This window comes from Chrysemys picta, chromosome 8 (assembly GCF_011386835.1).
Source record: "Chrysemys picta bellii isolate R12L10 chromosome 8, ASM1138683v2, whole genome shotgun sequence".
Classification (NCBI taxonomy): Eukaryota; Metazoa; Chordata; order Testudines; family Emydidae; genus Chrysemys; species Chrysemys picta.
The window spans coordinates 105,237,009-105,256,132 of NC_088798.1; the positions used below are offsets into that span (position 1 = coordinate 105,237,009).

The 19,124-nt window shown below is 48.4% G+C and overlaps 1 long non-coding RNA gene across 1 annotated transcript in view; it reads left to right on the plus strand.

The window, feature by feature from the left end:
- Positions 1-19,124, plus strand: part of LOC135973203 (uncharacterized) — a 108,881-nt gene that overhangs the window by 24,236 nt on the left and 65,521 nt on the right. Inside the window, exon 2 of the long non-coding RNA XR_010589933.1 lies at positions 16,802-16,969. This is a non-coding gene — a long non-coding RNA (uncharacterized LOC135973203). The remainder of the gene's footprint in view (positions 1-16,801; positions 16,970-19,124) is intronic.

Below are 19,124 nucleotides of genomic sequence, written 5' to 3' on the forward strand. Positions count from 1 at the left end.
GAAGGACGGTCTGTATTTTGGACCTGCCTGCTGGTGCTCATTGCTATCGGAGGTGGTTGTTGGGTTACTTGGCTAGACGTCTGGGTTGGAGCCTCTGACTGGGGAGCTGCTTTCAGCTCTGTGCTAAGTGTCCCACCTCAAGGATGTAGGACAGCTGCATGCTGCTCCAGGGGCATTCAGGGAGCAGCTTCTGTGGAGGATCCCCCCAGCACAGGGGCCCTCATTGTAACTGCTAGTGTAGGGGTGTGCTGGGGCAGAAGGGGGCACTTGGCTGGAGGGGTCTGGGCGCAGAGCCCTCCCTAGATATTGGGTTAAGACTGCTGGGCCTGTGGGCTCAGGAGAGGTTCTCCCAAAGTGAGCTCCCCAGCACGGCACCCCATCCCCAGCCAGCTGTGGGGGGTTCTGCCCTGGATGGCAAGACTCCTGAAGCAGAGGCCCGCTCAGTCAGGGTACCCACTCCCCATCTGGCTGTTCTGGCCAAGGCAGGTTTGGTTCTAGATATGGATGCCTCCCGTCCCGTTGTCACTTGCCAACGGTGCTGGGGAGAAGAACTGGCAAAGGATTGCACCAGTATACGAATCTCTCAGGAGTCCCTGTCCCCCCCCCCCCGCTGGCAAAGGGTTCTGGGTATTAAATGGTGAGCACTTTCAATGAGCTAAAAATAGAACTGGGCCCAAAGCAAACCCAGCTCTCCCCTCCCCCATCAACTTTCAGGGAAGTGCACTTCCAGAGGGGACCTCTGCTGCTCGTGGCCCTTTCTGGCTCAAAACAGCCTCAGTTCAAAAGGCCGTGGTCACTGCTAGCTAATGACGGAGCTGCTTGTTGATTTGAACTGGTTGTTAACACGAACAGTGGCATTGTAATAAAACTAATACAAGTGTGACCCTCAGTTGTTTTTAGGGAACAGAGGTAACAAGTAGCATCCCAGATAATTCAGATGGGCAGGCCTCGAAGTGTCAGGGATAATTCCCTTACTGGAATAATAACAGTTGCAGAGCATCATAGGTCTCTCCGAAAGGACCCAGTGGAACAAGTCTTTAAGCTCATTTAAACTGTTCTAACCTAATTTACTGCTTTAAGCTGTTCTAACCTAATTTACTGATCCCAACGCTCGGCCAGTCATACCTGGGGCCCATCTCGACTGGTTTCCTGGCTTTGACAATGGCCAGTGTCAGATGCTACAGTGGAAGATGCAAGAAACCCCGTAGTGGGCAGATGTAATCTGCCCCCCAAGAAGGTCTCATCCTAACCTAAAAGAGATTGCATGTCACTCAACAATCGAAGTCCTATTCTTGAGTAACCAATGACAGAGCAGAGAGAGCCAATTTCTTTTCAACCCTTCCTTTTTGAGCTAGGCAGGACCCATTGTAGAGGGATATGCCATTCTCCAGGTCTGTGGGCTCTAGCAGGGATACAATTCATGTCAACAGCTCTGAATCCAAGTACACAGGTGGCAGCTGTTCTGGGTCCTGCACTTGCCGGCTCTAGAGCTGGGCTCTAGATTAGATTAGGACCAGATTAGATTAGAACCAGTGCAGGGACTGAGGTGGACAGTTGGCACCTGATTCCGGGGGTGCATTCTCCACGGCCATAGATCCAGTGGGGATAATTGCCGGGGCACTGAACCCCCCTACTTCTTTCTGCCCCAGTCCACCACTTCCCTCTTCTGACCGGCCTTGTCCTCCAATGCCCCCAACAGACACCCTTGGCTGGGGCTATTGGAGAAAGGGCACTGCAGCCTTCTGGGCCAGGGTTGGTTCTTGAGGAGACAGGGCAGTTTAGGCCTGTCCTGGGACTCTGTTGACTCAGACTAGCTGGCACAAAGGGCCATAGGGTAGCTATGAGTCTGGCTCAAAGGGTCTAATCCTGAGAGGGAGCTTAACACCCATTGAATTCAGCTCAGGATCTGGCCCATAGACTTCTCTGGGAGTCGCGGATGCTCAGCGGCTTCCTTCAAGAGCCTGAAGCTCCCCCTGTCTCGCCCCTTTTGCCAGTGTGGCAGAAATACTCCTGCTTTGCCAGGAGGTACCCATGAGGGGCTGTGATGGGGGGACTCCAGTCTGCTCCTGGTCGCTGTGGTTATTATGGTTGCCTAGGACTCAGGGCGGGAAAAGCCCAAACCGAGATTAGATTTAAGAAAACAACAACATCCGCACAAAAAAAAATCTGAAATGTCTTTTCCCCCCCAGCCCTTCCCACTTGATTAATTACCTCACCTTCCGCGGAACTCTCTGTAGAAAATCCTTCTCTCCACTAATTACGAGAAATGCCTTTTACCTTCGTTCGCAATGGCATTCTTCAAATAGGCACTTTCAAAGGGGGAGGGGTGTGTTAATTCTGACTGGCTGACTCTTCTTTGTTAATTATTCCCCTGGTCGCAAGGCAGCAGTGAGAGAAAACTCCATTGCTGGTGAGAAGATGTGTTTGGAGTTAGAGCGCTGGCTGGAATTTGTTTATTTTATTTTAGAAGTGGCAAATTTGGGAATAGAAAGGCTCAATGCTTGTACAGTGCTTCCCATCTGCCAAGCACTGGCTGGAGTACTAACTGACTAGTCCTCACAAATCCCCTGGCAGGCGGATAAATAAATACCATTATCCCCATTTTGCAGGTGGGGAAACTGAGGCATGCAAGGTTAGGTTCCCTTTTCTGGCTCAGTTATGCAAGCTGCAGGCACTGGGGAGGGAAGAAGGTGTTTTAAGCCACTATTGCATTTCCCTATTCTCGGAATGGCCTCTCGCATAATTTAGAGCAGCCACAGAGCTGTTCTAACCTAGGCTCAGCTGGAACAGTCCCCGAGAGGCATTTTGACAGCTGAGAATGGATAGTATACAGTAATGCTTCGGCTATTACCCCTTCTCTTGCATACCCACTGAATGGGCAGGGCTCTAGGCTACCGGGGCATCCTTTTACACCACTCTCAGTTCCTTCCCCTTTACGGCCCCTTTATGCTGGGAGGGTGTAAAGGAGCTGCTGTGTAACAGAGGTCGGGCCTACATATTTAACGGGTCTCATCCTGCAACGCTTTACTCATGCCAGCAGTCTTCTTTCACACAAACAATCCCATGAGACATGGTGTGTGAGCTGGGTCGGTTCACAAGAGTAAGGTTGTGCAGGATTGGGTCCCTAAAAGATTTGTCCAAGGCTAGTTTTATCACGTAGACTCACACTGACATTTCCCCATTTGTGGGTCATCAGCGGGGTTGGGATCTTTTAGATGCACATTGCCGATCTCTACCACTTGAACTAATGGAAAAATCAGTAGTGGTAGAAAGCTTTTATCTTCTATGTGGACCTGCCAGTAGAGGGGGATGGAAGGACACTTTGCTGATGGGTTTCACAGCTGTTTGCTAGATAGCAGAGGAATGTTGGCACTTAGGACCCCCAAGTTCATTTCCAGGTTCTGCAGGGATGTGTTCCCTAGTGGTTACAGCCTCTCGCGGTTTTCCTCCCAGACTCTCCCTATCCCTTTCTCTTCCTGTCCCATTCCCTCCAGCTCCATCCCCTGCGAGTGTCCCCCTTCTACCTCCCACTCCTGCTGCTCATGACCTCCCTCCCTCCCTCCTGGCTCCTGTCCAATCCTTCCTCCTGTCCTGTATTTCTTTACCCCCCTATCTCTCTGCATTTGAGTCAGGCAGCTTCCTCACTGTCTGGGCACTGGGGGAGGAGGGGCACTGGGAACCCAGAAGAGACAGGCTTCCTGCTCTAATCTCCAGTGCCCTGTGTCACAGCAGCCCCCAGGGAGGAACAATTGCAGAGAAAGTCCCTCTCAGCTCCTGCAGTCGAAGGATGGAGCACATTCCCGTGCAGATGGTGCATGCGCAGTGCAGCTGCATGTGGGAGCTGTGACGGGATGGAGCGTGCTCAGTGTGGATAGAATCTTTGGAGAATTTACTTGCCAAACTCTAACAGGTCTCTACTGAGCCTGTGCAAACTCAGATGTTTCAGTCTTTTAAGATGGCTAAATTTGGGCATTTTCCCCTAAGGACAGCAAAAGGCACCTCTCTGATATGAGGATGTCCCCTCTGCCAAATTTCAAGCCCTTGCTCTGAAGCACAGAGAGACTCAAGCTTCTCAGTGAAACGGTTGCGGTAATTTGTTTACTAACATGGGCAAAACAACAGATTTTTTTTTTCTTAAAAATCTGAACTGCTCTGGTTCAAATGACAAACAAACCAAAACAAAAAACCCACCACACACATACACCAAACCAACCAACCAAGACACCAGCCTGCAGCAGACATCAACATGGAAAATTTCAGGCCAAATGGCTGGGAAAATTACAAGCCATTGAAAACAGGGTCTTATAATGGGAAGTGTCAGGCACCCTGAACTATAGGTGTTGCTAGCTGTGCCAACTAACATGATGTATTGTTTTTTAAATTCCAGTTAACAGCACATCAGCTTTCTGTGCAGGGTATTGCTTCGTTTCATGTAAAATTTTGAGCTCTGCTAGATTTTGTCTGCTAAACCCTCTGGTGGGCCAGTAAAAGTGATCACATGGCCCAGCTGTATATTAGAAATCAATGCAGCCTCACTTTCTTTGTACTTGCAGAGGAAAATAAAGCCACCGGGACTGATTTGTTTCACTTTGCTGAGGGATGCCACTGCATCAAGTGCTGGGCATCCCAAACTGTTTCTAATAATTGCTAAGATGTTAAGTGTTTTAACTGCAGAGAACTCTGCATTTAATAGGGTGTTTATTGTACACTAAATACATCTTGATTATAAAGAGCCTATTCATTGTAGACTAAGTGCACTTCTTCTTCCATAGATGATAATCCTCAACAAAATCAATTGGTATTTAATTAGCATGATGAGCTGTCATAGTACATTTTGATTGGCTGGCTGGGTCTTCTTGATGTCATGTCAGTGTCTATAGCATAGGTATTATTCATCATATTCTCATGATATATAGAGAGAGTATTGTAATGAACTGGTTAATATAGGTGTCCCTCTGCTGGACAGAATCAGAGCTGCTCAACTTTGTCTCCTAAGCCCTATATTGCTAGTAGCTAATGAGATTCTCCTTTAGCTGAAGGGAACTATGCTTTTGGAGCAGGAGGATCCAAGTTCCATCCCAATTGTCTCTGTGAAGCTCTAAGTGGCCTTGGTATGCAGTATAGTCGACAACCATGGTGTTCCTGGATGGCCAAATAATTCAATGGTATTTGTGGCATGCTGTAGGGCCCAGGACTCCTGGGTTCTGTTCTTGACTGTCACTGACTCCCTTTGAAGCACTTGGCTCCCTCTGAATTGCTGATGAGCACAGCTTCTGGGCAGATGAATGCCAAAGGAGAAACACTATGTTAGGGACAGACTTCCAGGGGGCCTGCATGTCCGTCACACTCACCAGTACTCTACCTACCTTCTGAGGTACTTAATATGGTCCCATTATGACAGTGTCTGAGCACTTCACAATCTTTACTGTATTTATCCTCAAAACACCCTTGTAATGCAGGCAAGTGCTGTTATCCCCACTGAACAAAGGGGGAACGGAGGCACAGAGAGACGTAGGCTGGGATCCATGGAGGTATTTAGGCACCCATGTCCCATTTTAAGGCAACACAAAACTCCTGCTTCCTCATGGCTGGGGCTGAAGGCAGGGAAGAGAGAGAGAGAGAGAGAGAAGATACGTGACTGTGGTAACGTGTGGATAGCTGGACAACTTGCTGTGGGTGACCACGTAAGAAGCTGTGCATGATTCAGCGACAAAACCACTCACTTCCCTCCTCTGGACAGAAGTGCTAACTCATTGGCATGGCCCATTTCTTAGCAACTGTAGGGCCCCAGCATCACAAAGGGGCCATAAAAGAGTGGCTCTCTTCTCCTCCCTACCCCAGGCTGTGTCCCTGGGGTAAGAAGCCTTGCCAGGAGGGGTGCTGGGTAGATATAGGGGTGGGGCCACAGCATCACTGGAGAGCGGAGACCCGGGGCGAGCCTGAAAGCGCGTCATAGCAGCCTTAGGACTAGTAGGTCTCTCTGTTCTCCCTCACTTCCTCGGAAGCTCGGGAGTAGATCTGATGTGGAAAGGGCAGTGCAGGCATGCGCACACACACACTTCAGTGCCTAATTGCCACTTTACATGCATTTATTTCTCGTTTAGGATAAATAAATAAAGAACAAATTAAGAGAAAGGGAGTCTGTTGGTTAAAGATGCTCCATAAATTACTTAGGTGGAACCTCATGCACATGACTTGGGTAAGTGATTCCCATTTACCATTCCCCAGGGAAGGGAGAGGGGGAGGAAAAGGGGAATCACCAGTTTAATTCACAATCTCCTGGTCTTCAAAGGAGTTGCTAATACAGTAAGTGTGTGTCTTTTCTTTTCCTCCCACACCTTTCCCTGAGGGAGAGACACACACAGCACTGATCACAGGAGCAAAATTGCAAAGGAAAGGAGTCCCCTGTGGGAACCCTTTAATCTGCCTCTGGAAAGGGCAATTTGTGTTAATAGGACAAAACTACAGTATTTAATGCTAATTGTAGGGATTGTGGGAGGGGGCGGGGAAAGGGTAGAGGCAAAAAGAAGAAGATAGAAGGAGCCGGGGATTTGATTGCAACGCTCTCTTCTATTGCAGTAGGAAATAAAGCAGCCCAGATGAGCTTTGGCTTTTGAGTCAGAGGAGGGTCAGCTTTGACTGGTTGTAATTTGCAGCTGAACGCTGTGAGTAGGGAAACCGAGGATGCTGCGGATACCTCTGGATCATCTTGGCTCTATTCCTGATGGGGGGTGTCAAGAATTGCCAAGTTTTGGTAGCAAGACAATACTGGAGGAGGAGAGTGGGGCATGGAGAGGAGAAAATTACAGGAGCACCATGGTAGAATCTAAGCCATGTAAGTGCCTGAGTATGTTTCAGGGAGCGAGAGAGGTGGATGGTTATAATAAACTAAAGCTGCATAGGCAGGAGCCCTGCTCCTGCTCCCGCTCCCGGAGCCTTGAGCCTGTATGATGCCCAGTAAGTATCCTGGGGCTTCTACAGAATGTAAAGGGCTGCCCATGGGAATCTACTTTGCAGCACAGGGACCCAGTTTGGGAAAGCTCAGTACCATCCTAACTGGAGGCCATTATAAGGCTGAGTAATTGGCCAAAAGACTGGAGGTCATAGGCACCCATGACATCATCTCCAGCAGTAATCACACATGCCCCTTTCAGCAAAGGGACTCAAAGCGCTCCCCAAACACTGACAGACTCAAGTGCATCCCAGAGAGACAAGGACTATCTGCCATCTCTATTTTCCAAACTGAGGTGCAGACTTTCTGGAAGTGACCTACAACAGCATCGATAGCTGTGGGTCCCTGCGGGTCACCAGCGGGCATTTGAAGGGGTCTGGTCTTTTCAGAGGACAGCTAATTCTGTTTGTCGTATTTGGAACGAATCGGGGTAAGCAGGGCCGGCTCCAGGCACCAGCTTACCAAGCAGGTGCTTGGGGCGGCCACTCCGGAGAGGGGCGGCACGTCCAGCTATTCGGCGGACGGTCCCTCACTCCCGCTCGGAGCGAAGGACCTCCCGCCGAATTGCCGCCACAGATCGCGATTGCAGCTTTTTTTTTTTGCTCCGCTTGGGGCAGCAAAAATCCTGGAGCCAGCCCTGGGGGTAAGCAGCCATTGGCGAATGTGTCATGGATGCTAGCCACAGTGAGGATAGCGATAACTTCTTCCTCACGCTTATGAGGTGGTCGCCCTTTTGTCAGATGAGAAGGATTCACCCGGGGCCCTTCAGAGCAGAAAGCTGGAATGTCTCTCTCAGTCTCTGTGGAGCAGGCAAAGAAAGGGGATGTGTAACACACACTGACCACTGGGCTACACGTTCTCCTGCGAGATCAATCTGTCCAGTATTATCCTGGGTCCCAAGCATCCATGATACCTGCAAAGTGGTTATACTGTAATGTTTCTAATGACATTATAGTGAGCCATACTTGGTTTGGATACACAGAGTATATATGTAGGAATCTGACAGGGAGAACTAATGTTTTGTTAGTATTTGTCATTTCAGTTAAAAAACCTCCGGTAATGCTTTGTTGTTTACAAGTTATTTATTTTTCAAGGAGCTGGTTTAAAGAGAACTTGGAGTTTGCTTGAGCTTCTTCTTAGCCTATGCGCAACACGCCTTAGGTGGCACGTGACCAGGATTCATCACTGAATTTGGTCCACTGGTTGGATCATGAGCTTCCCCGTCCCAGGCTGGGGACTGATGGGGAAGGCAACATGAACGCTGATCCACGCCCCCGTTGGTTGAGCTGAGAGTTTGGAGTTCAGCTTTGTGAACATGGCAGCTGTTTGTCAATGCCTGTGGTTGGCTTGTCCCAGCACATCCCAATATCTCTTCAATCCCAGACTAGACCCTCCCATCAGAGGTTTGAACAGCAGTCCCGTGTCACGGCCAGCACACGAGAGAGTAGAGCTGTGCTGGTATCAGTTTATAATCAGTGAAGTTGATGTGCATGTTTGGAGATTGAGGCTGAGACACAAGGTTTAGAAAAGAAATATTTACAGGGTCAGATCCTAGGTTGGTGTAAACCGGAGCAGCTCCATTGAAGTCGATGGGCCAGATCCAGAACTGGTGTTAATTGGAGTAGCTCCATTCAAGTGAGTTGGGCTATAAGCGCTTACACCAACTATGTATCTAGTTTTAGGGGGATAGTATGAAAAGGTTGCCTTAAATCAATGGTTTCTTAGGGCTATAAAAGATCATGGAAACTACTGCGGGTACCACTCAACTTCCAAACTGCTATTTGATAAGGGATTTACAATTATTCCCCACATACAAACCGTAAGTTCTGTTCAAACTTAGTCTAGCCGCAATACCTAGTGTTACCGTCTTTTTTTTTTTTTTTTTTTTAAAGTGACATCTCTGACAGCAAAGGCCAGATATGATATCGCCCTGCTTGGAGATACATGAACTGTTGTGACTTCCCTGGGAGAGATCCAGCCACTGAACTCTGCTTTTTCTTTGCGCCCGAGTGTTCTGAACTTGGAGGCACTACACTGGTGCTGCGCCTTGTCTTCTTGGCCATGTTTATTCTCTACCCCACACGTGGCTGGCTGCAAGCATGAAAAGATCCTAATTACATTTAGGCGACATTCCCGCCCACGCAAACAGAGTGGATTTAATTATCATCAGCCACGCAGGCCTTAGCATGACAGCTGAGGATTTTCTCGGCTTACGCACAACAGGTGACATTCAATTACCGCACGCCGGGGCGGGGGTGAGGGTAAGGGAACCTGACTGGGTTTCAGATGAGGATGGCAGAGGGACTGGCTTTCGGAAGGAAGGCAGGAGAAGCACTGGCTTTAAGGCTCAAAGCATAAAGACCCAGATCCTCCAAGGTGTTTAGGAACCCATCTCCATTGTTTTCAGTGGAAGTTAGGCGATTAAATACCTTTGAAGGTCCTGGCCAAAATGCCTTACATTTCTGTGTGCTTCCAAGTGAATGATACGTTCTTCTTCAGCACTTCTTGTCCCAAAGCGCTGGCAATGAGCTGTTGCATAACATCAGTGTTCTACCCCAAAGGTGGCTGCCTTAAAATGGGAGACGAAGCAGAGTCTTTTTCAGATGGGTCTGAACCAGGGGAGGCAAACTCTCAGTGGCAGAATAGCCACGCTGCTCTTGCATTTCCAACTTGGATGGCAGAGTTCAAATCCCTTCTTAGCTCACAAACGTCAGAGCTGGAAGTCGCGATTTCTGTGTGCATCCACCAAGTCACCACTCAGGGCTAGTCTGTGCTGTGGATTTATGCACCAGTGCAAATCCCTGATGTGGATTTGCTGCCCTGATGTAAAAAGTGCCTTGCAGTGGTGTGGCTTATCATGGTGTCAAACCAATGCAAGCCACTTTGTGACACTGATGCACTGCGTCTACTCTAGAGCTTTGCACTGATCCAGCTGCATCAGTGCAAAAATCCCCAGTGCAGAGAAGTTCTAAATTTGTCACGAAGGCTAAGACTCAAACAGTAGGGGGTGCTGTAGGTGAGGATGGGATCTGATGCGTGGAGGCCTGGCTCAGGATTGGAATACCGATGGGGCGGTGCAGGTGTAGACTTGAGGTGGATTACCATTGCGTTAGAGAAAGGGAAGCCTGTCTGTTCAATGCCTGGCTCAAACCCGCGCTCTGTTTTGTCCCCTGATTCGTTTTGTCTCAGGATCACTGAATTTAATTCAAATTTCTTTTTCCCTCCCAAGTGTGATTAAAAAGATGACAGGAGATTTCGTTTCTAAAATGGGGCATGCTGGCCGCTAGCAAGATGCCAACTGCTCGCTAGAGGAATGCAGGAAGTTTCATATCAGACATTCAGTATCTCCTCTGCCGATAAGAAATTTCTCTTAAAAATATAATATATATAAACTCCCCTTTGCAGACGAAGCATCTGGGAGATGTTACGTTGTAAAAGAAGATGGAGACGCACCGGGTTTCATTTGACCTTTAAATTACCTTTGTCTTATCGGCCTTGGTTTATCAGCAGCTCTTTAGAGAATGAGCCCTTCCTTGGAATTAATAGATCCCCCTCCTTGCAGGCATGTGACATGGGCTTTTTGAATACCCTGACCAGAGTTTATGCCTCAAGCAGAGATAGCATCTGCCAGGAAGGAGCATACAGATAAATAGGAGGGTTAGCTGGGGTTTCTCTGGCCCCCTGCTCCTTCTCCTTCCTTGCTCACTGGACACGGAGGGCTCATTACCAGCAGACAAGTCGCAGAGAGGCCAGAACCAAAATCTCACCACCTCACTGGCTTGTCCCCAGTCTGACAATGCTGAGGGGAAGTGAGTGAGCAGGACCCATGGAGGAGGGGAGGGCAGGGGATTCTCTGCTGAGCATCAGAGAGAGAGCAGACAGCGCTTCCGAAGCACCAGTGATGGAAATCAAGCAAAGAACAGGGAATGTGAAGAGGCTACCGGGCTACAGGCATTGGTGGGGAATGATACTGGAGTTCTCTTTTATTGGCGTGGCCCAGCACTGGCCTGTTTTTCTAGTGCCTGGGAAGAAATGCCAGATTGCAATAGAGCTGGCCTGGCCAGGAGAACTCGCAAGCCCCCCTGCTCAGCCCAATACAATGATTTGGGGTTGCGGAGGAAGGAGTGACCCTCCCAACCTTTAGGGAAAGCTGTGCTCCATGAGACCCTGACTCATCTCTCATCTCCACCAGTTCTCCAGCCATACAAACTGACCAACTGCAGTAGTTACTCCTGATTTACACCAGCATCCATAAGAGGAGAAACAGGCCCCTGGTATCTGTACCAGGGACAGGTTCCCTCTCCTAATCCCTCCACTGCAGTCTGACTCTGCCACCTGATGTCCCCTCTGCGGTTGTGAAAGGCAGGAAGCACAGTCTAGCGATTATCGTGCTAGTCTGGGATCCAGGAGTCACAGGTTCAATTCTGGGCTCTGCCACAGCTTCCTCTGTGACCTTGGACAAGTCACTTAGTCTCTGCGTGCCTCAGTTCCCCCTCTCTATAACTGGGATAATTGCCCTGCCTCACAGGGGGGTGTTGTGAGGATAGATAAACTGAAGATTGTGGGGTGCTCAGATACCACAATAAAGTGAGCTGAGGCAGACAGAGTTCCAAAATGAAGCTTTTTCCTTAGATAGGCAGATTTCTTCCTTCCCCCAGCCCAGGAAGGTCCTCAAAGCGTCACTGAAGTGTTAGTGACTTTCCAGCCAGATTGGTTCAATGGAAGGAGGATCAGAGACTTGATCTGTTTAAAGAAGACATGATCCCAACCTCCAGACTTTGGAGAAGTTTGGCTCTGGATATGCCTGGCACATGGGGACAAGGAGCTGCACCGTGGTCTGGCTGCCGATGTTCCAGTCCAACGTCAGCAGAAGGCAGACACTTGGGGGAAAACCACGACTGTAGCAAAGAAGATACAGGACAAAGCAGCAGCTGCATGGCTAAATATCATCCCCATTTTTCTGGTGGAGAAACAGCGATTCAAACAACACTGCAAGGTAAATCTATCTGGCATGGACAGGAATAGAGCCCAGGAACCCTCACTCACAGCCTCATGTCTCAACCACGGGGCCACCTTTCTCACCCATAGTCATGCTGGCTTTTGCTTTTTGTGGCCTGGGTTGTGAGACAACGATCAAGTGCCACGTGGCAATGAAAGGATAATGCTCGTTGCTGGCAAGAGATCTATGGGATTCCAGAAGAAATAGCTTCGTTTCAGGTATCCGGATGCTGGTGCTGATTGACACTTTGTTGTGTAAGTAGCACCTAGCCAGCATAGAATTCATGCTAACTTGTGTGTGTGTGTGTCTATAAATCTAGAATCCATTGTTATTTTGTTGTGTTTCTGAAGTAATAAATCACAATGCAGAACCTCTGTATAATGACGGGCTTATAGTGTTTTCTTCCACATTCATTTTAATCCTTTTGGCCGATTCACGTATTTATGTAGCAGAAGTTCGTTAATCCAACTCTCTCTCCTGCCCCAGCTCATCCCAGAGCCACGCTAAACAACAATACTCCTGCAGGGAGCTGGAAGATAGAGTTTTATAAGGGAGAAATATTCCTTTTGATGGAAGTTAATCACCTGTCTATATTTTTTTAAGACCCACTCCATCCCCTAATTTAATGACAAATTACAGTCATTCATCCGAGAAGGAAGGTTTAATAAGAGAGGGAATAATAGATGGGCTGCAGGGAGGTATGAGAAAATAGGTCCATCTGTTACCCGGGGTTCTTTCAACCCAAAGCTCTTGGTAACTTTACTCTGTGCAAGGAGGTGTCAGGAAATAAATCGGGGAGACGCGGCCGTCCGACCGATAGATGGTTGGCACAAACAGGACAACACAAGAGTGCTTTCACTTAAAGCTAAACTTTACTAGTCTCAAGCACTTACACACGTCTGCAACAGGTTAGTAAAACACCCCCAACCCTTGATAATTACCAAAGCGGAGTGTGGCACTCGCGTGGCACAGTGGCAGCCCGTCTGCCGGTGGGGAACACAAGATGCATCCAGAGGGAGAGACCAGTCCCCGAAGGAGTCCCCCCCCCCCCCCCCCCCCCAACCCAAGCTTTCCCTCTTATTTATACATTAGTAATACAATGACATGTCCCCTACAGAAACCTTGTTAAGTAAGCAGTTTTAATGAACGAGCAAGAGGTTCCTTCTGATTATTGATGAACCAGGTGTGGGTTTTTCCAGAGCCTGCCTCCTTGAGACCTCAATAGACATTCTTGGGGCATATCCTACTCTTTTAAAAAGCACGTATCAGCAACTTCAACACAATTCTTATCAGGAAGGACGCGGGGTCAAGCTGCCCCTTCCGTGGCACCCCAAAACCCCCTCCCCTCCTGCCTTGGTCAAGCTGAGTTTGCTGAATGGACAATTTACAGCTTGCTGACTAGGCTGTCTTTTTAACAATAAGCCATAGTGGTTTCAGGCACTTTACTGGTTTGCCAACGTCTCCCCATACACATCAAATGGTAAAACTAGAGAGCATGACGGCAGAACGTGAGTCTGCAGAAGCATTGTCATCTTCTCCTCCCCCACACATCATCGCACTGATCTTCTTTCCTTGGTTCGTACTTATTGCTTGTGTTTTAAAATCGGCAAGAAATGATTCAAAGGGAGAAATAGTTAAAGTCTCCAGGTATGTTTGTACAGCCCCTTGCACAATTGGTTCTGATCCTGAGTGGGGTCTCTGAATGAAGGTTTGTGAGAAGGTCTTTATTTAAACTACTTTGAAATCCTGACCACAACCCCAGTGCAGCTGAATGGATGGGGTCCTGCTTTAGTTAAGGGTCCTGGCACCAGTAGATAATAGGGCAAGATTTTGTGCTTTTCCAGCCAGAAGCAGGAAAAAAGTCTGAAACAGATGGTACATCTCGACCCCGTTATGGATCTCAGTTACTCTGGGGTAAATCTAGATTAGCTGCATCAAAATCACTTGAAGTCACCGGAGTTACTCCAGATCCACACTGGTGTAACTGCCATCAGAGTCTGGTCCAAGAAATTCAGCTAGATCAGATAAACATCCAAACTTTTCACATGTTTATCTGATCCAGATTTCTAATTCTTTTGTGGCTCACCCATCCCTCGGAATAACCCCGAAACCCTGCATGAAATATGGGAAACTTTTCTCTTGATTAAAAAGTCTTTTCACATTGTATCTCACTCCCTACTCCTTCCAAATGAAAACCAACCTGTGCCTGTCTCCACAGTGGATCTGCATGGTTCTGACATGAGATTTGTGGATTGTAACCTGTTGACACTGAGTGATGGATTAGCTTGTTTATTTCCTTGTGAAATCAGGATTCTGATGTGATTATTGCTGATCTCCAGGGATCAGATTTTCTTTCCTTTTATGTACAGTAGTGGTTGGTTAAGTCCTCTTTAAGCTCGCATAATGGTTATTGTGTAAACTCCCTTCCCTCCACCGCCTTTCCTTTATTTCAAATTAAAGTTACAAAATCCTAAAGCAAGCAGGACTGTAGTCCAAAATGTAAGCCTTAGCCCCCACGCTCCCCCTCAGAGAGCTGTTTAAGGTTTCTACCTGAAGGCCCTCCTGTCTCTAGCCTAGCTCTCTTGCCTCTCTCTTTATGTTCCTGAGTGTAGCTAATGAGACCCACATGATCTGGCTGATAGGGTGAGTCAGCAGAATAGTTCCTTGTCCCACTACAAGGTCCTACAGAAGACACCTAGTTACACAGCCCTACAGGGAGCATGTGGGAAATCCATACAGGAGATTTGGAAAGACAAACAGACGGGCGGGATGCTGAGTTGGAGGACAATACCAAGGAGAGGTGAGAATGGCAGTGCAGAGGTAGAGAGATGATAATAGAGAAGGACTAATGCAGAAAGAAAAGTTTTCTGGACCTTTTCTAATGTTGTCTTTCAAGTCACCATGTTTCCTTCTTTCTTGTTCTCTGTATCATGAGGGCTTCCCACACTTTATTTTCATTGCTCAGTTTTGTCAGATTTAAATATTAGTTTGAAAGGCTAAATCTTCACTCTCGAGGGCTGTAAATGCTCATCTGCACTGTCATCGCTATTCCAATTTAGCATTTCTTCTAATTGATCCTGCAAGAGCTTAAATTTCAAAAGAACGTAAATAACTTTTTTTTAAAATATCCCAGCTAAGAACCCTAGAGAATAGAGTGAATATAGGAGAACCTGCTTGCTTATCCACGGGCAGGTCTGTTATCGAGGTTATCTCACCTAACATCCACTTAACAGCAGCCCAGCACCGTTTTCTGTTCTTTGTCTCCTGAAATCTGCTTGCTCCATCGGTTGATGTAATATAGTTACCCCAGGACTCACCCCTTTCAGTAACAGTTCTCCCAAAGGGTAGCGTCACAGCGAATGGTCGTTGTGGGGACCTGACATACCATTATGGCTGTTGGTATGAGGATATGGAGGGTTGCATATGCCTCATATAGTCCACCCATTCTGCACTTGTTCTAGACCCCACACATAAGTAAATCAGAGTCCATGTGCCACCATGTATGGTGTCCTTTGTGAACTGCTTTGTGTATGGATAGCTCCTAGAGTCAGTGGCAGTTTTGTTTTTAAATTATTCAGCACTGCAACTCTGTGGTGTACCAAATCATGTGGTGCTATTGTGGTGGGGACAAATGGGATCACTGACAGAGTGGGGACATCTCCCAACCTCAGGCCAGTTTGAACCTAGGTCACCTGACATGAAACTGCACATTCGTGGACCCCGTTAACAAAGTCACACGGATTGTTCTAACCATGCCCAAGGAAATGTAGTCATGCTCTGGTTTAGAGTGCAAACTCCAGGTGGCTGTTTCTTCCTCACATGTGCTTGCTGACCAGGTAGTTATCAATGCAATAACCAAAGTAGTCTACTCAGATTAAAACTTAGATTGGAAACTCTTTGGGCCAGGGATTGTCAATTTTTGTTCTGTGTTTGCACAGCGTTTAGTACAAAGGGGTTTTGGCCAGTGACTGGGGCGCCTATGTGACATGATACTACAATCCTTAAAATGTTAAGTGGATTTACTGCTGCTGATCATTCAGGATTAACTGCCCTGGAGACTGAAGTCCTTTGTTTATCCTAAGAACTGCTATGGGCTTTCCTCTCAAGCCAGAGCAGGAAGTACAATGGTCAGGGGAGGAGGGTACGTTGGTCTCAATGCCTTTTCAGTCCTGGGTCTTTGGATCTCTTCCGAGGCTGCCAGCTGTGATGGTGGTTTTGTATATGATGGGACAACTACCCTCTAGAGCAGTATTTCTCAACCTTTGTAGGTTGGCAACCCCTTATGTGAAGTCAAAAGTTTTGTGTTTTAACCTTATTGTAAGAGTAAAAATGCACCAGTCAAGCGAGAGGTTGACAGAGAATACTTGACCCTGAATGGGAAGGATATGTGGGGCATGGGGGAGCAAAGTTTGCTTTGGTTTGTAATAAAATGTTCAATGCCTTGGGTCCCCCTTGATCACCTTTCATGACCCACCAGTTGAGAAACACTGCTCTATGACCACTCACAGAACATAACACCAGCCATCAGTGACCGCTGTCTGGTTTAAAACAGCCCATGTTTTTAGCAGTGACCTAAAGGGGAAAGGCTCTCATGTCTCACGACCAGGAGCCACCCAGCCCCCATTGCTTGGTTAGTACCCTTCAATGACCAGATGAATTTTGTCCTGTGGACTCAAATGCAAGGTTGTGGGGCTCCATTTGGCTGGATTACCCTGCGGTCTGCAAAGTGTGGAATTGCGCCGCTGTGACAGGTTAAAGGTGTGTCGTCACCACCGCCGTAACCGTGGCCTTGCAGGATATTGGTGTACTGGGAAATAAAGCAATAGTGAGTCCTGCTTTTTCTTCTGTAGGGCACGCCGCGTTTGGCGCTCGAATGACGTTCAACCAAGTGACTTCCATTCAAACTGAGTAAGCTGAGACGGAGATGACACTTTGCTCCAGGAGGCAACGTCTGCAGCTAAACTCGCCTTGCTGTGTTTCTCCCGTTTAGGCAGCGCGGGAGGTGGCTCTCTGAGCAGGTAAGGGGGTGTTTCTAACCATACACACACAGAGTGTGCTTGGCTGCTCTACGGGGTGTGTATAGCGATGGCACAAGCAGTGCCTGCCTTAGGGAAAATGGCGCCCTGGACGAAGTTGTATTTTGGCGCCCTTTCTTCGCGTTTGAGAATAGCCGTGCGGGGTGCAGGGCGTGAGGACCAGCTCCTGGCCGGGCTGCGCAGGGGGAAGAGTTTCTGAGCTGAGGGCTTCCCCGGCCAGACACCCTGACCACCTAGCAGGAGGAGAGCGGGTGTGGGGCCACTGCACTTGTGCGTAGGAGAGGGGGACCAGGGGCTGGTTTACAGGCTCTGCAGAGGTAAGCCTTGCTGCTTGTGCATCCCTGCCAGGTTGGCAGCTCTGGGCGGCATTGCTTGCCCCCCCCACCCGACTGGCTGGTCAGGGGCTCGCCTGCACCCACTCCCGCTCCGGCAGCCGGGGCCACTTGGACGGTGCCCCCTGACCACAGCACCCTGGGCGGTCACCCACATCGCCCACCCATAGGCAAAAGAAGCATCTTTGCTCACTTCACACCCTGCTCAGCAGCTGGGCATAGTCACATTCCCGGAGCCCCAACAAGTGCCTGGGCACTAGCCACCCCAAAAGGAGAGGAGTGGACTCCCTGCAGTTCTGCCCTGCCTCTTGCTTACAGCTAAGCCTACCCGTCATGGCAGCCTTATGTGTGTCTATAGTGCAGAGAAACTGTAATTGCCTGTAAGTGCCACGCTGCTTTGTACTGTGGTGGTGGTGGTGGGGGCTTCTCCTGCCATGGGGTCCATATTCCCCGTGGTGGAATGATAACGGCTCAGCACTCATGACATTTCCGTCTGCCACCCTCTCAACTTGATGATCAATCTTCCCTGTGCTTTGCAGGCTAGTCACTGAGTGGTTATTAATCACACTCGCTTTCTGGCTCCGCTGATAGGAGGGGAAGGCTGGGGAGGGACTTGGCAGTGCTTTTATTTCCTTGTGACGTGAGGAAAGGGGCGTGGGGGATGAATTGGGAGTGGGGCGAAAGCATCTGCTGAGATCCGAGAGCAGAAGACAAGACAATATGAGAAAAAACTAATGAATCAAGCAAAGATCAAGGGAAACAAACAGCAGCCCTCTCTTAATGACCTAATTCATGCTGAGGAAAGCAGAACCAATGCGCGAGACTCCACAGCCAGGGAAAGCTGCGTTTTGCTGGATGTGTTATTCTCATAACTAGGAAATAAACACAAGTCATCAGATGAAATTAAGCAGAGGAGAAGTTAAGATGAATATAAGTGTGTGTGGGGCGGGGAGCCATAAGAATCCGATATCTTAGGCCTGGACTGCACATCTTCTTTATACTGGTATAATAACTGTCAATTGCATGGATGATTTTATACTGAATAGTTGTACCAGTCCAACCCTGGATGGATGCAGTTATACCATGGTTTATACAGTATGGCTTATTCCCCTTCCTCCACGGGTCTAAGCACTTTTATGCTGATATGCATCCACGCTAGGGGAGCTGTCCGGCTTGAACTATACTGGTGTTGTTAAAGTGGTACAAGTTTTGTGTATCGATAAGCCCTTAGGCTGCGTGAAAGAGACTGGGGGTAGTCTCCTCACCTGAGCCTTCCTAACTGGGGATGGGGTAAGCAGTGGAATGCAAACCGGAGTGTCTCCGAATTCGAAATTCTCCAATTTTTAAACTTTTTGCTGAAATATCCAATTTTGACAGGGAAAGAAGACTATGTTTTTCATGACGTTCCACTCCCCTGTTTTCCCACCAGCTCCCGTGTATAAGGAACAATAATAGATTATAAAGCCAGAAGGGACCATTGTGATCATCGTCCATATTACACAGGCCATAGGACTTCCCTAAACGAATTCCTAAACAGGGCTGCTGAAAGCACACAGCCTTCCCAGGTGTTCTTTGGTCCAAGTGCTAGCCAGGCCCACGACTGCTACGCTTCCAAGATCAGATGAGCTAGGGTGTACTCCGTCTGGCATGGCTGTAGGCTGGCCCTTGCTGAGCCCTTGGGAAAGGACTGGATAAGGTAACTGTCGCTAATGCCTACGCTCCCAAAAGCAGCAACAGATGCAGAGGGTTTAACCGCGAGTCAGATAGGTTAAGACGACAGCCCACTGTGTGTGTGCATGACCTGC